Below are 16,637 nucleotides of genomic sequence, written 5' to 3'. Positions count from 1 at the left end.
GATTTATAAAACAAAAATAGAGTCACAGATGTAGAAAACAAACTTGTAGTTACCAAGGGGGAAAGGGTGGAAGGAGGGATAAATTGGGAGATTGGGATTGACATATACATACTACTATATATAAAATAGATAACTAATAAGAACCTACTGTATAGCACAGGGAACTCTACTCAATACTCTGTATGACCTATATGGGAAAAGAATCTAAAAAAGAGTGAATGTATGTATATGTATAACTGATTTACTTTGCTGTACAGCAGAAACTAACACAACATTGTAAATCAACTCCACTCCAATGAAAATTAATTTAAAAAATAAAAAGAGTGAAGGAACAATGAGGGGACATTGAGTGTCTTCTATAAGGGGTTTAACATGTGTGTATACATGTATGTTTGTCTGTATATAAATGGGCATTGAGTTGAGTAAAGGACGTAAGCATTGGGCTGAAAGTTAGACTCAGAATTCTTAAAGATCCATCCAGCTCTCATAGTATATGACACTCCAATATCGACAGGATATGTTGGTTGCTGGGCATTATCCTCCATGGGTCATCTCTCTTGACCCCCGAGATAATGTCAGACCCTCAGAGAGCATTAGAACTCACATTCAGAGCAGGCTCCTTGAGTGATCAACTTCCAACTGTCAAAGTTCTGGCTTGCAGTTAACTCATTGAAGCCATTTTCTTTCTCAATATGAATCAACAGCCTTTTCTTATCATCCCTTACACATTTTACATCCAAAGGCATTTTTTTAATCCAAAAAAGATTGTGTTATTAAAGTTTTGTGTGAAGCTGTGATTGCCATCCTTGGAACTGAAGATGCAATCAGGGGACAGAATTGATGCCTTATAATTCAATGAATGGATTGCTTCTGTGGTAATTTCTTCAGTAATTACTCGTGTAAACTGTGTGTTTCTGTAATTGAAACTCGACAGTGTGGGGTAATTTATCAAAATCTATAATTTATTATAGCTTTTCCATTTTGTCTCTTGGTTTCTCTACTTGTCCTCATTAGAATGTTGTCCCCTCACCACCACTTCAGTCCATCATAACCGTTTAGATGAGAAGGCAAAAAACGTACATTGCATTTGGGAAAAATGTTCTGACGGACCTAGATGGAAGTTTAAAATCCATTTTCCAAAGGACACAATTGTTATTGTCATTTGCAATATGTATTTTCTGACAGATTCCAAGATGTGATTTATGAAATGGTTTTGAAGAGATTGTCTACTTCAAGAGTCTAGATAATAACAGAATTTTTCTCTTATGGTCACCAAGTATTCTGAGTGTGTCTCACGTTTGTTCACAAAAGCCTGGAGAGGGAGGCAGGGACTGGGATGTGGGTTTTGCTAGCAGAGGACATTGAATCACAGAGCCTTCTGAGAGAAAAGCTGTGTCTCCTGACCTGAGGAATTGCCATGGGGCGATGGGAGGGAGCAGCTGTTAGAATCCCATTCCAAGCCCATGCTAAGCTAGCAAATGCCCAGGAGCTGTCCATGGTGCTTATCTCTGTTTCCTCTCCAGTAGATATCAAGCAAAGTAGTGTGTGCTGCTGGAAGGACCCTAAAGTCAAAGACAATTGAGAGAAACTTCCATAATCTAACATATGTTTAAAGCAAACTTTAGTTGTTTCAACACCAGAATGAAGCACAGGAAAGGAGAAAAGTAGTAGGAAACAACATTTGCTCTCCCACCACCAAAGTCTACTGTTAGTATTTTGACATGGTCTCTTCCAGTGTTTTTTTCTCTGCATAGTTTCTGTGTTACTTGATATTGTTTCACATTGCATATGTAATTTCTCCATGGCATTCAAAATAATACAAATATAGTTTTAAACCTTTCTTCAGGGTTTTTGAGGTATAGTTTTCACGTAGTAAAGTTTACCCATTTTAGTGCGTAGGTCTCTGAATTTTGACACAGGTGTACCACCACCATAATCAAGACATAGAACAGCCCCATTGTCACCAAAAATTTCTTCATAAACCTTTTAAATCATCCTTTCTCCCCACTCCTAGACCCTGGTAACCACTGATCTCTTTTTCTGTCCTTAGACAAATATTATTTTGATAACTCATAATACAATAAGTAGGTATACTATATTTTCTTAATTTTGTCTCTGTAAAATATTTAGTTTATTCTATTTTTTCCTAGCATAAATAATACTGCAATGAACATTTTTGTGCATAGAGCTTTTCCAGAATCTTAAGTAATTACCTTATTATAGAATTCCAGGAATGAGATTGATGCATGAGAGATTAGGAAAATTTTGAAGCTTGACTCTAGAACCAGACACCAAATTAAAACTCTTGATACTGAAAATCTGGAGGAACTGTTTATAAAAACTTCATAAGGACGTCCCTGGTGGCGCAGTGGTTAAGAATCTGCCTGCTGATGCAGGGGACATGGGTTCGAGCCCTGGTCCAGGAATATCCCACATGCCGCAGAGGAACTATGCCCATGTGCCACAACTACTGAGCCTGTGTGCCACAACTACTAAAGCCCGCATGACTAAAGCCCGTGCTCTGCAACAAGAGAAGCCACCGCAATGAGAAACCCGTGCACTGCAAGGAAGAGCAGCCCCCCTCGCCACAACTAGAGAAAGCCCGCGTGCAGCAACAAAGACCCAGTGCAGCCAAAAATTAATTAATTAATTAATTAAAAACAAAATTAAAAAACTTCATACTACAGGGGAGAGAATTTGGAATGTGCAGTAGGACAACACTAGTGTTAGAAACCAGCATTTCCAATCATGCCACAATTCAACTTAGTCTTCAACTTCTCAGACATGTTGAAACATCCTAGCTTGACATTCAAAGTTTTTTATCATCTGCCCTATGTCTATTTTGCCCCACCCCCCTCCATCATGATCTATATGTATATCTATGGTACAGTATACTCTATATGCACCTCTACTTGTGCTTCTAAGTGTGCCACCTTCTCTTATAGTTCCTGTCTTTGGACATATTTGTCCCCTTTCTGAAAAAACCTCCTTCTGCCTCCACTCACCCCTTCTTTTCCAGCTTTCTTAACCATCCCTTAGTGCTAGGCACCTTTGCTTTGTGCTCCCACAGTCCGTTCTGCTTATCTCTGTGTTAGGACTCCTTCATTTATACCCTCAACAATTATATATTGAGAGTCTACAATATGCAGGGCACAGAGGACATGATAGTGAATGAGAGAGACAAAATCTCTGTCAAATGGAAAATGACATTCTTACAGCAGAGGAGATGGTACTGGAGCAGAGACCTGAGTAATGAAAAGAAAGAGCCATAGGAATAGATGGGTGAAAAGTGCTTTAGGCAGATGGCAAAACAAGCGCAAAGACCCTGAAAACTGAAATACTTGGCTTATTTGAGGAACAGTAAAAAGGCTGTATGACTGGAGTTTGGTGAGTAAGAAAAAAAGTTGCAGGAAATAAAGTTAGAGAGGAAAGTAGGTCCTGATCATTTAAGGCCTTGTAGGTCATGACAGAGTATGGCTTTTATTGCAAAATATGATTGAATAATTAGAGTTTTTAATTAGGAGAGTGACAAGATATGATTTGTATTTAAGAACATCATTCTGACTTCTGGGTGAAGAAGAGGGAAAATAATAGAAGAAAGACTACCACGTAGGCGACCACGGCAGTCACATGGGTATGAAACAATGATGACTTAGGCCAGCAGTCAGCAAACTTCTTCTGTAATGGGCCAATTGTAAAAATTTTAGATTTTGTGGACCAAATGGTTTCTGTAAAAAGCACTCAGTTCTGCCATTGTAGCATGAAAGCAGCCACAGACAATATATAAATGAATGAGGTGGCTGTTTTCCAATAAAATGTTATTTACAAAAACAGATGGTGGGTTGGATTTGGCCCAAGGGCTTTTTGAGCTGTGTCTTATACTAAGAGTTATGATGAAGGTAGTGATGAATGATTAGATTAAACATACATTTTTGGATACAGAGTAGGTTTTCTCTGAGAAGTCAAAAGTTCTGTTTTGACCTAAGGTATTGAAGGTGCTCATTCAATGTCTACATGAAGGTTTTGAATGGGCAGTTGGAGGGTTGAGTGAAGAGTAGAGTACTGTGGAAAGATTGGCTAGCAGTATTAATTCTGGGATTATCAACATGCAGGTGCTAAATAAGAAAGGATGTAACCATCTAGGGAAAGAGTTTAGATAGAGAAGAGCAGAGGAGAGGAGAGGGGAGGCCTAAGTTATTGAGCCTTGGATCATTTCAGCATCGAGAAGGTGGTATATGAGGACGATCCAGAAAAAGAGACTGAATGAAGAGGAGCTTTCAGTGAAGAGGGTGGTATCCCCAAATTCAGGTGCAGACAGTGTTTTTTTTTTTAATTGAAGTATAGTTGATTTATAATGTTATATTAGTTTCAGGTGTACAACACTGATTTGATATTTTTATAGATTATACTCCATTTGAAGTTATTATAAAATATTGGTTATATTGCCTGTGCTGTGCATTAAATCCTTGTATCTTATTTATTTTATTCCTTGTAGTTTATATCTCTTAATCCCCTTCCCCTATCTTGCCCCTCCCGGCAACTCTTGTCCCACTGGTAAGCACTAGTGTGTCCTCTGTATCTGTTTCTGTTTTGTTATATTCATTCATTTGTTTTATATTTTTAAGAAGAAAGAGTGCCAGATGTATCAAAGATTGATGAGAATTCTTGTAAAAAGAGCGCTGAGGGTTGACTATTAATTTTGGCAACATAGAAGTTATTGGCATAAATGAAATGGTATAAATAAGACTCATATGGATACAGTCAGAATAAGCCTGGAATGTGGGGTAGTCTGCAATAAGTTGAAAAGAAAAATGGGATGCTGGATGGAAGGAAATGTGGTATCAAGGGAAGTGTTCTTTAAAAAATGAGAGTTGCCATAGCTTGTCTGTGTGCTTATGGGAATGATCCACAAAGAGGGGAGAACTGATGCAGGAGAAGGAAGAGACAGTTGAAGCAGTAAAGCCTTTGAAGAGGAAAGAGTCACAGGGGAGGGGTTGACAGTCCATCCAGCACAACAGGGAAGTCAGAATCAGTCTGTACAGATGTTTGTAAATTTGGTGGTGGTGGTGGGATGATGAAGGAATCCTTTTGAATGCTTCTTGTTTTTAGTGAAATAAGAAAAATGTCATCAGTTTTCCAAGGATGGGAGAAGAGGCATTGGAGGTTGGGGAAGAAGACTTTAGATAGTCATCCTGGAAAAACAGACAGGGAAACTTTCCAGGGAGACACTGTAAGATTTTCTTGTAGGGCTATGGTCATAAGGGGAAAGTGAGGTCAGTCAGCTGGGTGTTTTTCTCCAACCATGTTGAGCTGTTGGGCTGCAGGCACAGAAGCGGTGAAGCACTGGGTTTAACCTGGGCTTGACTTGGATGGGGAAACAAAATAGAGTGAAGGGGAAGTAAAAGAGTTATTGGTGTCCCCAAGTGATATGGGTTAGTGTTTGACCATGAGCGTAAACTTTATGAAGAAAAAAGTAAGAGTGGACAAGAGATGATCATTAGTGAGGTGGTGATTGGGAACCATGGGTTAGAGACCTTAATGGTGGAGAAGAGTAATTGGATTAGAGACTGCTGCAAGGTATGAGGTGGAAAGATAAGAGGGTGGAATACTTAAGTTTGAGGTCTTAGACCTGGTGCTGTCAAAGTTCTAGGATGTAATCATGCAAATGTGTGGCTGAGATGAGACAAAAGAACATATTTGCAGAGGTAGGGTAGTCAAGGACCCGAGAAGCTGGGTCCTTGGATGGATAATTGGACAATTCACATGGACATTGGAGTCACAAGGAAGGATGACAGGAATAATGGTGGACAGGAAGACAGTGGTCCAGGTGCTAGGATCTTCCGTGAATGAGAGTGTGTGGCTGTGAAGTCGGCCCAAGACTGTGAAAAGAAGGGGCCGTGGATGGTGAAGTCTTGGTGTGAACTTCAAATGAGCTGAAATTTTGGAAGCAAGAAGGAAAAGAAATGGCTGGGAAGCAGCCACGTTGAAGTAAGAAGGATGCTTTCCTACCTTTTCGCACGTAAGAAAAAAATTATTGCTCTCAGGGGATAGTCATGACTTGATTAGCATCTCTATATAGGCATTCCTCATTTTCTTGTGCTTCACTTTACTGCGCTTCACAGATATTGTGCTTTTTACAAATAAGTAGAACGGAAACAGTCACAGGTAAAAAGAACAAACTGTGGTTAGCAGTGGGAAGAGGGGTGGGGGAGGGGCAAGATAGGAATAGGGGATTAAGAGGTACAAACTGCTATGCATAAAATAAGATACAGGAAATATTGTATTGCACAGGGAATATAGCCAATATTTTATAATAGCTTTAAATGGAATATAATCTATAAAATATTGAATCACTGTGTTGTACACCTGAAACTAATATAATATTGTAAGACAGCTGTACCAAGTAAGTCTATCAGTGCCATTTTTCCAACAGCATTTGCCTACTTTGTGTTTCTGTGTCACATTTTGGTAATTCTTTCAATATTTCAAACTTTTTCATTATTATAGTCATTGCGGCGATCTGTAGTCAGTGATCTTTGATATTCTACTATGACTCACTGAAGGTTCAAGATGATTGTTGGTGTTTTATAGCAACCATGTATTTTTAAATTAAGGTATGTACACTGTTTTTTAAAGACATAATGTATTGCACCCTTAATAGACTACAGCACAATGTAAACATAACTTTTATATGCACTAGGAAACCAGATAATTTGCATGACTCACTTTATTGCCATATTCCCTTTATTGTGGTGGCCTGGAGCAAAACCCACAATATCTCTGAGCCATGCCTGTATATATAGTATTACTCCTTTGCCCAGGCAAGAAAACTGAGGCTCAGCAAGCTTAGGGAACCTGCCCAAGGTCACAGGGCAGCTGAGGTTCAAGCCCATGTCTTCCTGACTCTGGAACCTGTGTTCTGGTGTGGTATGATTCACAAATCTGAACCCCATGCTATAATCAGTTCTGCCATGCGTGAGCTCTTCTGCCCTGACCCTGTAGCTTCCTCCTTCTAAGGTGTCCCCCTGAGGTTATTCAGAAGGTTACTGGCATTTGTAGCCTTGTCTGGGGCTGGCCTTGGCCGAGAATCCTTGGATATTGTTCTCAGAGTTAATGACCCCTACAGGGAATTCACCCTTGACTTCTCCTCCCTCCCAGATTCTACTCGGAGCAGGGACAAGTTGGTACTAGACGGCTGGTTTTCATTCTCTTGATGTTGACAGGGAGATAATGAGTCAGATAGGCCTTGGTTATGAAATGAAGCCCTGGGAGGAAATTATCATCAGACTTCTTAGTGAGGAGAGCAAATAAAGGGATTTAAATTAAAGAGGTAACTGATGTTTTGGTTGGCATTCAGACCGTCTCCTTAAGTCTTTTATCCTCTTCATGTCATCATTAAATGAAACAGAGCAGGCAACTGGCAAGTGGGAGAAAGGTAGGCAAATACTCTGATGCCGTAAGAGCTGATCTTTAATAGCTCTCATTTAGCCTTTGAGCCCCACAATGAATGGGAAGCATTCTACCTAGTCCCCCGGCAATCCCATAAGGTGGACAACCCTCCCCTGCCCCTTTAACAAGTAGGCAATGGAGTCACATTGTTATCTTACTTGAGGCCACACATAAATCCCTGCCTCCCAAATCAGTCCCCTTTCCACTTCAAGGTGGTCCCTCCCAATGGACCCTATTCATCTGCCTTGACTTTGCTTAGAAGCTGGAAGGAAGAAGGGAGAGGCCAAATCAGGAGATCGAATCAGATTTCCTCGTGATCTTTCTCTCCTCTGTATCATAAATTCTAGTGCTTGGCTGCCTGGGTATTAAGTATTGCCTCTGTCACCTACCAGCTGTGTGACCTTAGGGAAATTACTTAATCTCTCTGAACCTCATTTTCTCCATCTGTAAAACTCTTGTAATTATGCATCTCTCTCACAGGGTTGTTGTGCAGATTAAATAATTTAAGTATGTTAAACACTTAAAACGGTGCCTGGCACATAAGCAGTGTTTGCTGTTATTTTTATAGTTTCCGCTGTTGTTTTTATTATTGTCAGCTAGTAATAGTGATAATGATTATGATGACATCAATGATAAGAGCTAACTGTTTGTTGTGCCTCTACTGGGGTTCCAGGGTTGACTGTGACTAGTGATTTGCATGTGGTATCTCAGTGAGCACTCATCAGTCAGGATACTTAGGGATACAAGTAACAGAAATTGTACATCAAGCTGGTTTCAATGATAAGTCACTTATTACTGCCTGTTAACAGGAAACTCAGAGGTAAGACAGGTTTCAAAGTAGGCTGATTCGGAGGATCAACAGAGATGCACGAATCCAGGCTCTTTTTACCCTTCTCTGTTTTCCTCAGTGTTAGTTTCACCCATAGACTTATCTCAAGATGGTTAAAGAAGCTCCAGGCATCACCTCTGGACCAGACAACATCTAGAAATGAAAGAGACTCTTGGAAAGATGGAACTTTTCTGAAAAGTCCCCAGTAATCTCCTGCTCTTGTCTCATTACCACAACTGTGTCATATGCTTTTTCCAAATCAATTGAGAGAATATTTCCTCCAGACCAATCAGGTCGACCAGGGAGCTGAGGGTGAGATCAGCCTTCCAGAAGTATATGGACACCTGGAAAAATCATGGTACCCGAAAAAAAATCATACTCCGTGAGGAAGAAAAGGAAATAGATCTGGGTGGTCAAAATCAGGGTTCACTGTAGGTAGGTGTTGTTGTTCCTTTTTATTTTTAAATTAATTATTTTTGGCTGCGTTGGGTCTTCGTTGCTGCGCGTGGGCTTTCTCTAGTTGCAGCGAGCGGGGGCTACTCTTTGTTGCCGTATGTGGGCTTCTCATTGTGGTGGCTTCTCTTGCTGTGGAGCACAGGCTCTAGGTGCACGGCTTCTGTAGTTGTGGCATGTGGGCTCAGTAGTTGTGGCTTGCAGGCTCTAGAGTGCAGGCTCAGTAGTTGTAGTGCACAGGCTTAGTTACTCCGCGGCATGTGGGATCTTCCTGGACCAGCACTCAAACCCATGTCCCCTGCATTGGCAGGTGGATTCTTAACCACTGCGCCACCAGGGAAGCCCTGTCATTCCTTTTTAATAGAGAAGGAAACTGAGGCTCTGAAAGGTTTAGTAATTTTACACGGTCATAAATTTACAAGTGGAACTCAAACCCAATTGTGTCTGATCCTAAAATTCATGTTCTTTAGGGCCACAGTAAAGCTTTATGGGGTTTGCTATGTTCACAGCAGCACTATTTACAATAGCCAAGACATGGAAGCAACCCAAATGTCCATCAACAGATGAATGGATAAAGAAGATGTGGTACATGTATACAATGGAATATTACTCAGCCATAAAAAGAATGAGATAATGCCATTTGCAGCAACATGGATGGACCTAGAGATTATCACACTAAGAGAAGTAAGTCAGACAGAGAAAGACAAATACCATATGATATCATTTATATGTAGAATCTGCAATACAAGTCAAAGTATCTATGAAACAAAGACAGACTCACAGATAGAACAGACTTGTGGTTGCCATGGGGGAGGGAGGAGAGGGGAGGGAAGGAATGGGAATGGAATGGAATTAGCAGAGGCAAACTATTATATATAGGATGGATAAACAACAAGGTCATACTGTATAGCACAGGGAACTATATTCAATATTCTGTGACAAACCATCACGGAAAAGAACATGAAAAAGAATATATATTTTATACATATTATATATATATTTATACATATATATATTTATACATATATATATATACACACACATACATACTAAGTCACTTTGCTGTACAGAAGAAATTAACACAACATTTTAAATCAACTGTACTTCAATAAAATTTTTTTAAAACTTTATGGGCTTTAGAGATGTGACAATTTTTATTGATTGAGCACATACCATGTGCTGGACACTGTGGAGACACTATACAAGAATCTTATTTAATTCCTTTAAGCAACCCAATAAATTAGGCATTTTAGTTCCATTTAATGGGATGAGGATGGTAAACTGAGGTTAAAACAGGGTATGTGGCTTGTTGCAGGCTATAGATCTAAGCCAAAAAATCAAAATTTGAGCCCAGGTCTCTCTGGCTCAAAAGCCTAACTTTTCCTATGACCCCGAAATAATCAAATGTCATTCTCATATTCCTCTATTACTTGGCATTCGTATGGGAAAAAGTCAAACTTTTAATGAGGATCCTGACAACTTTCAATTCAAAGACCCAGGTTTTTTTCCTAATTTTTATTTTAGAATAAGACTTCAAAGCACACATAGCCGTGAACTTTTTCTCTTCTTTTGCGCTCCAAGTTCTGTGACCTCCTCTTTCCACCTGCTTTCACTGAGAACTTTTAGGATAAAACATCATAACTGGCTGCTCTGATGCCCTCTGGGCTGCATGGGATCAGGAGTGTGGAAACAGCTTCCTTGGGTTCCATGCTGGCTTACCTCCTCTTCTCCCTCAGCCAGGAGCAAGGGGAGAGCTAAGGGCACTATGATTCCATGAAACCCAGGTCGTGTTCATATCTCAGCAGTTTCTCCCCTTTGTTCCCTAAAATCCCTTCTAGTTCTAAGACAGGGAAGGGAATTCTGGTTAGTTGAGGCCCCAGCAAAGTACAAGGCAGTATACTACTATTTAATTTTCACAACATCCACATCAAACATTGGTATCCTGTATGAGGGTGAAGAAACTGTGGTTCACAGAGGTGATACCCAAGGTATCACAGCTGGTGAGTGAGGGTTTGGAGCTGGGCTGTGTCTGACTCCAGATCTTCGATTTTTCTGTTGTGTTTCCCAGATTGTAAATTCCTATAGGGAATCTGCCAAAGTCTTATACTTCCTTGCACCCCTCCTCTGTATCTTAGGCATAGTCATATTAATTTATTTTGCTTGCAACTAACAGAAACCTACTCAGATTAGCTTAAGCAAATAGAGGGATTTATTATAAGAATACTGGTACCTCACAGAGCCCCAAAGCAGGTCTGAGTCCCAGGAGCAAATGGAAATACTCAAGGCCTTGAATGCCATGTAGACTTTCCCTCCATTATGTGAGCTTCTGCGTGTTTGCTTCATTTTTGTTCACCTACACTAGCTTCCTTTACTTCCCACAAATTAAAAAAAAAAAAAAAAAGACTGCAGGCACCTCTAGTTTACATGTGACTAGATTATTCATGCAGAAGACCTTTGTTTTTCCTTTTTTTTTTCCTATTTCTCAATCCATTTCAATCTCCTCCACATTCTGTGTTTTCAGGGAAGGGGTTAATTGCCATTTCAATCTCCTCCACATTCTGTGTTCTCAGGGAAGGGGTTAACTGGCCTGGCTAAGGCTTGTATCCAACACTAGCCCAATCATCTGTGTCTAAAGGCTGGGAGTAACGCTGGGCCAAAATGGCAGCTTCCCTTGGAAATTCGTGGATGGAGGGAAGAGGAAGTGGTCTCAGAAAAACGTAAGGGGGAGATCCCAGAAGTTGTGGTTTTATTAGATAGACAATCTGATAGGTATCCTTTATAATAAATATTGCAACTGTACTATCTCATTAAGACAATCCAGTGATTTATGTATAAAGCATGTAGAACAGTGTCAGTTGATATAAATGCTCAATAATGCAGAAAGTTTTTTTGTTTGTTTTTAAAAATATATATTAGTTTCCAGATTCTTTTCCTTTATATGTTATTACAAGATGTTGAATATAGTTCCTTGTGCTTGACAGTAGGTCCTTGTTTATTTATTTTATATATAGTAGTGTGTATATGTTAACCCCAAATTCCTAATTTACCCCTCCTCTCTTTCCCCTTTGGTAACCATAAGTTGTTTTCTATGTCTGTGAGTCTGTTTCTGTTTTGTAAATAACTTCATTTGTGTTATATTTTTTAGATTCCACATATATGTGATATCATAAGATATTTGTCTTTTCTCTGTCTGGCTTACTTCACCTAGTATGATAATCTCTAGGTCCATCCTTGTTGCTGCAAATGGCATTATTTCATTCTTTTTTATGGCTGAAGTAGTATTCCACTGTATATATATATATATATATATATATATATATACACACACACACATATATATATATACATGTATGTCACATCTTCTTTATCCATTCATTTGTCAATGGACACTTGGGTTGCTTCTATGTCTTGGCTATCGTGACTAGTGCTGCTGTGAACGCTGGGGTGCATGTATCTTTTCAAATTAGAGTTTTCATCTTTTCCAGATATATGCCCAGGAGTGGGATTGCTGGATCATATGGTAGTTCTATTTTTAGTTTTTTAAGGAACCTCCATAGTAGCTGCACCAAAAGTGCAGAAGGTTTTTATTCCCTCCTTTGAGTCTTGAGGTGGAAAACAGAATAAATTGCCATTTGGAGAGGAGAAAACGTCAGTGCATAAGCTCAGAGGGACGTGGCTAAAAGGCCATGACATTCTTCTTAGAATCGAAATTGGTGCATGCTTATCTCTAAGGCAGAAGTCCTTTGGTTACAGGTAGACTCAAAATGTGTAAAGATTTTTTTTTCTCCTTCACTTAAAACCATGCTCTTGACCATAGATGCACATATGGATTTTTAAAACAAACGTGTTTTAAAAATTCTGATGCTGAGTCCCACCTCCAGGGATTCTGATTCAAATGGTCTGGGATGGGGCACATGCATTAATTTTCCAAAGAGCTTCTGAGGTGAGTCTCATACACACAGAAGGGAGAGCTACTGGTTTATAGCGAGAAGCAATTACCTGATGACCTGAGCCTATTCCAAGAAGATGTTAAAACCAAAAGCGACATGATCCCAGGCAGGCAGGGAAGGTGTCTTTTGCTCCAGGCAGACATGGGCCAGGCTCTGAAGTGATGTGCTCTCCAGGAGGTGCTGTGCTGAAGCCATTGATGGGTCTCTTCTGTAGTGAAGCCATTGATGGGTCTCTTCTGGAGTTTTTGGTAATCACAAGAGAAATACTGAAGCTCAGGTGGATCTTGTTAGTGTCAAGTTCATTCCTACTGGCTCCAGTTTGCTCTGCCCTTTTAATTCATCATCTCCGATTTGAAACGGCATTAGGGCATGTTAGAAAGAGACTGAAGGGGATGGGAGAACAGGTTCAAGTGGCATTTCCTGATACACAGCCACATTTTAAGAGCAGAAGGAGAATGTACACTAGCTGCATTAGCTCACATCAGGGAAGGGCTCCTGGTCTCAACCTTTGCTCCCTTTTCCAGACAGTTACAACAACTGCCCTGCCTAGACAAAATTGATAATAGCACCTTGAATCTGACAACACTTGCAACCTATAAAGCTCCCTCACAAATACCTTACTGTTCCCAAAGTGTGAAAACATGAACTACAGGAGGTGTAAAAGATGATTTTAAGTGGTACACAGAGATTTTTAATAGTTATCTTAAAGCCTATTTGGGAAAACATAATTATCAAGGGGAAACTGATTTCACAGATATTATTTCTTATGATAAAGTAGATGATTAAGTAGTGAGTTCATTTAAAGAGAAGTGTTCATTTCAGGTTGTGGTAGATATGGTAAGACATTGTGATGTATTTTGAGGATGATCAAAGTTTGGGGTACACTGGGTTATTTCATTGTCACCAGTAATCCAGAGTAAGTTGGTTGTCACTGTTTTTGGCTTTATTTTTATGGATTAGGAAATTGGGGCTTTGAGAGTTTAAATAACTCATCCAGGCTTTTTTTAATGCCCTCAAATTCATGTCTTCTGAATCTAATTCCAGGCTTCTCTCCATGACCTTGCTCTTCTACTGAGAGTTAATGTCTAAGCCAAAACCTTTGTTGTTCTAGCAGGTGAGGAAGGTCTTCGCAGAGCCATCCACACTCAGGATTAATGACACGCATGACTCTGGACACATAATGGAATAGACCAATTCAGTGGTTCCCTAAGGGTGGTTTCTGGGCCAGTAGCAGAAGCATCTGCCTGCAATGTGTGCAGATTCTTAGACCCACTCGAAGACTGTTGGGTCAGAAGCTCTGAGGATGGGGCCCAGAAATCTCTGTTTTATCAAACCCATAGGGTGATTCTGAGGCACACTAAAGTTTAGGAACTCTCCTGTGGTTCTCAACTGGGGGTAATTTTATCCCCCTAGGAGATATTTAGCCATATCTGGAGACATTTTTGGTTATCCCACCTGGAGCAGAGGGTGCTGTAGACATCTGGTGAGTAGAGGCCTGGGTTGCTGCTAAACATCCTACACAGGACAGCCTCCGACAGCAAAGATTTTTCCATTCTAAGATGTCAACAGTGCTGAGGCTGAGAAACCCTGCACCAGACTGATTGACCTTGGCTTGTTGAGCATGGTGGTTAGTCCAATAGTGTATACTTAAGAGACCAAAAGTCGTCTAAAAATTGCAGGTTACTTTGGCCTCTGGTTGACTGAGTAGCATGATTTCCATTTGCCAGTGCTCACAGATTAATGGCCAGTGGGCAAGGAAATCCTCCAAGCTGCCCATAGCCATATTCATGATATCTGAAATGGATATCAACTTGTGGTCAGAGTTGGTGGTGGAATCTAGTCCAAGAAATCAGGACAGCCCAAGGAAAATGCATGGGGCTTGTGTCTGGTGAACCCTACCTGGCCTTCCCAGCACCTAGTACTTCAAACCATCCCCTGGATGCTAAGATTCCACACCCTCCAATAAAGAGTGCATATCCAATTCCCTGATCATGAGGCAGTATATCAGAAGAGTCAACAGCACTTTTTGGAGAATCAAATTATTTGGAATGACATCCCTGCTTTACTGTTTCTTGGCTGTGTGACTTTGGCAAATTTCATCACTTTCCTGAGCCTCTGTTTCCCCATCTGTAAAATAAGGGTGATAATAATTGTAGTACTGATGGGGACTGTAGGGCACAATGCATGTAAAACTCTTAGAACAATTCCAGACCCATAGAAAGTGCTTGCCACATGCTAAGTATAATCATTATTATTCTTTGTATTGTCTGTTTAGGTCTTGCATCTTTAAAATGGCAAGTCTGTCCCCTTTGTGCTCAATAGGACGCCCGATGCCCACATGCTAGCGTTCATTCCCAGTCTCCTCGCTCTGCCTCATATCTGAGAGTGTATCCTCTTTGTCTAGAACCAACCTTTTCTCTCTCTACTTCATCTGGCAAAGTTGTCCATCAGAAATAAAAGAGAGTTCGATTTTATGATATGCCAGGTAACGAATTGCATCATATGCCTCCAGCTTCTTGGACTCTACATTGGTCCTTGAAGGTTGGTGTGATTTTTTACAATGGGGATGAGACAGGTGTCTGTCACTACACTAGCTGCTCTCAGTTTCAAAGGATGCATTTTGAATGATGGGTTTTCAGCAACACACGAGGGATGACTTCGCCCCACATGGGCAGGCTCTCACTGAACCTTTCATAAGGTCAGCCTTGCCTGGGTTAATATGGCTTTCAAAATAATAAAGGGGAAGAATCAAAATCTGTCTGCTTTCATTAAGTCTAACCCTGGCCTGCCTATTAGAATATGTGTAACTCAGCACCATGTAGAAGGATGGCCGGCCTCCAGGTTAAGCTAGGTACAAAGGAGAGGAACGGGGCTCCTCATTTATGGTCCAGGAAGTAAATGGGGTCAACATCATTAATATCAGAGCATCCCCAAATTGTCTTCAGATGATCAAACCACTGAGGGAAGGGCCAGTGAGGGAAGCTCTGAACATGTCATTATGATGAGAACTGTTCAAGCTTCTTTCCCTTCCATGTAACCTCAGAAATATGTGGCTCCCAGCTCACACCATCGTCTACCTACTGCAAAAGCCTCTTTCTGTCTTTGCATCTGAGCACCACGACGGGAACTCTCCTCCAAGTCAAAACAGAAAAAATGGGAAAATCTTGCACAGATGGCTATGCAGCCCTCTTGATAACAGTGCCCTCATCTAATATGGAATTACTGGAAAGCAGTTTGAACAGGCTTTGGATTCCGAGGCTGCGGGAGGAGAGAAGTCGGCAGATTCAAACATTCTGGGGGCTTCTGTCAGATTTGTTGTTGTTATTCCAGAGTTCTGTTTCTGGGCCACAGAGCATCTCCCAGGGTAGGTGTGGGCTTCATGCAAAAAAGATGAAGTCAACAGGCAGCCACCGTCCTTGAGAGGGAGTTATTTCTTGAGTGTTTTTTTCTGAGCCTGCCTAGGAGGAGAGCACTGATAGATGGAGACTTCTATTTCAAAGGTTTGTTTAGTTTTTCAGGGAGGAGTGATATTTTGGTGACTCATCTTAACAACAGTTGTAGGGGAAAATCTGCTAAAGGTTAAGAGCATTAAGCATAAGGAACATGAAACAGTTAAATGACAGAGTATAGTATACCAAGCCCCGTCCTAGGTACAAGGGCAACGGCTCTCAACCTTGGCTGTGCATTAGATTTCTCCTTGGCACTCAAAAACAATTTAATAAAAAGAAATACAATCTAATGCCAAACCCCAGACTAATTAAACCGGAACCTCTGGGGATTCTCCCAGGCATCTGCAGTTTTCAAAGCTCCTCCGGTGATTTCAATGTGAAATCAGGGCGGAGCATCCCTCACTAAATTGACAGAGTTGAATAGACATAATTTGCTCCCTTGAGAAAGTAAACAATCATGTAAATAAATACATGTGATATAAGACATTATATGGCACTCATGGTAAT

Source organism: Monodon monoceros, unplaced genomic scaffold (assembly GCF_005190385.1).
Source record: "Monodon monoceros isolate NGI ecotype Baffin Bay Population unplaced genomic scaffold, NGI_Narwhal_1 Super_Scaffold_13, whole genome shotgun sequence".
In the NCBI taxonomy this organism is placed as follows: Eukaryota; Metazoa; Chordata; class Mammalia; order Artiodactyla; family Monodontidae; genus Monodon; species Monodon monoceros.
This window is presented reverse-complemented; position numbering follows the sequence as displayed.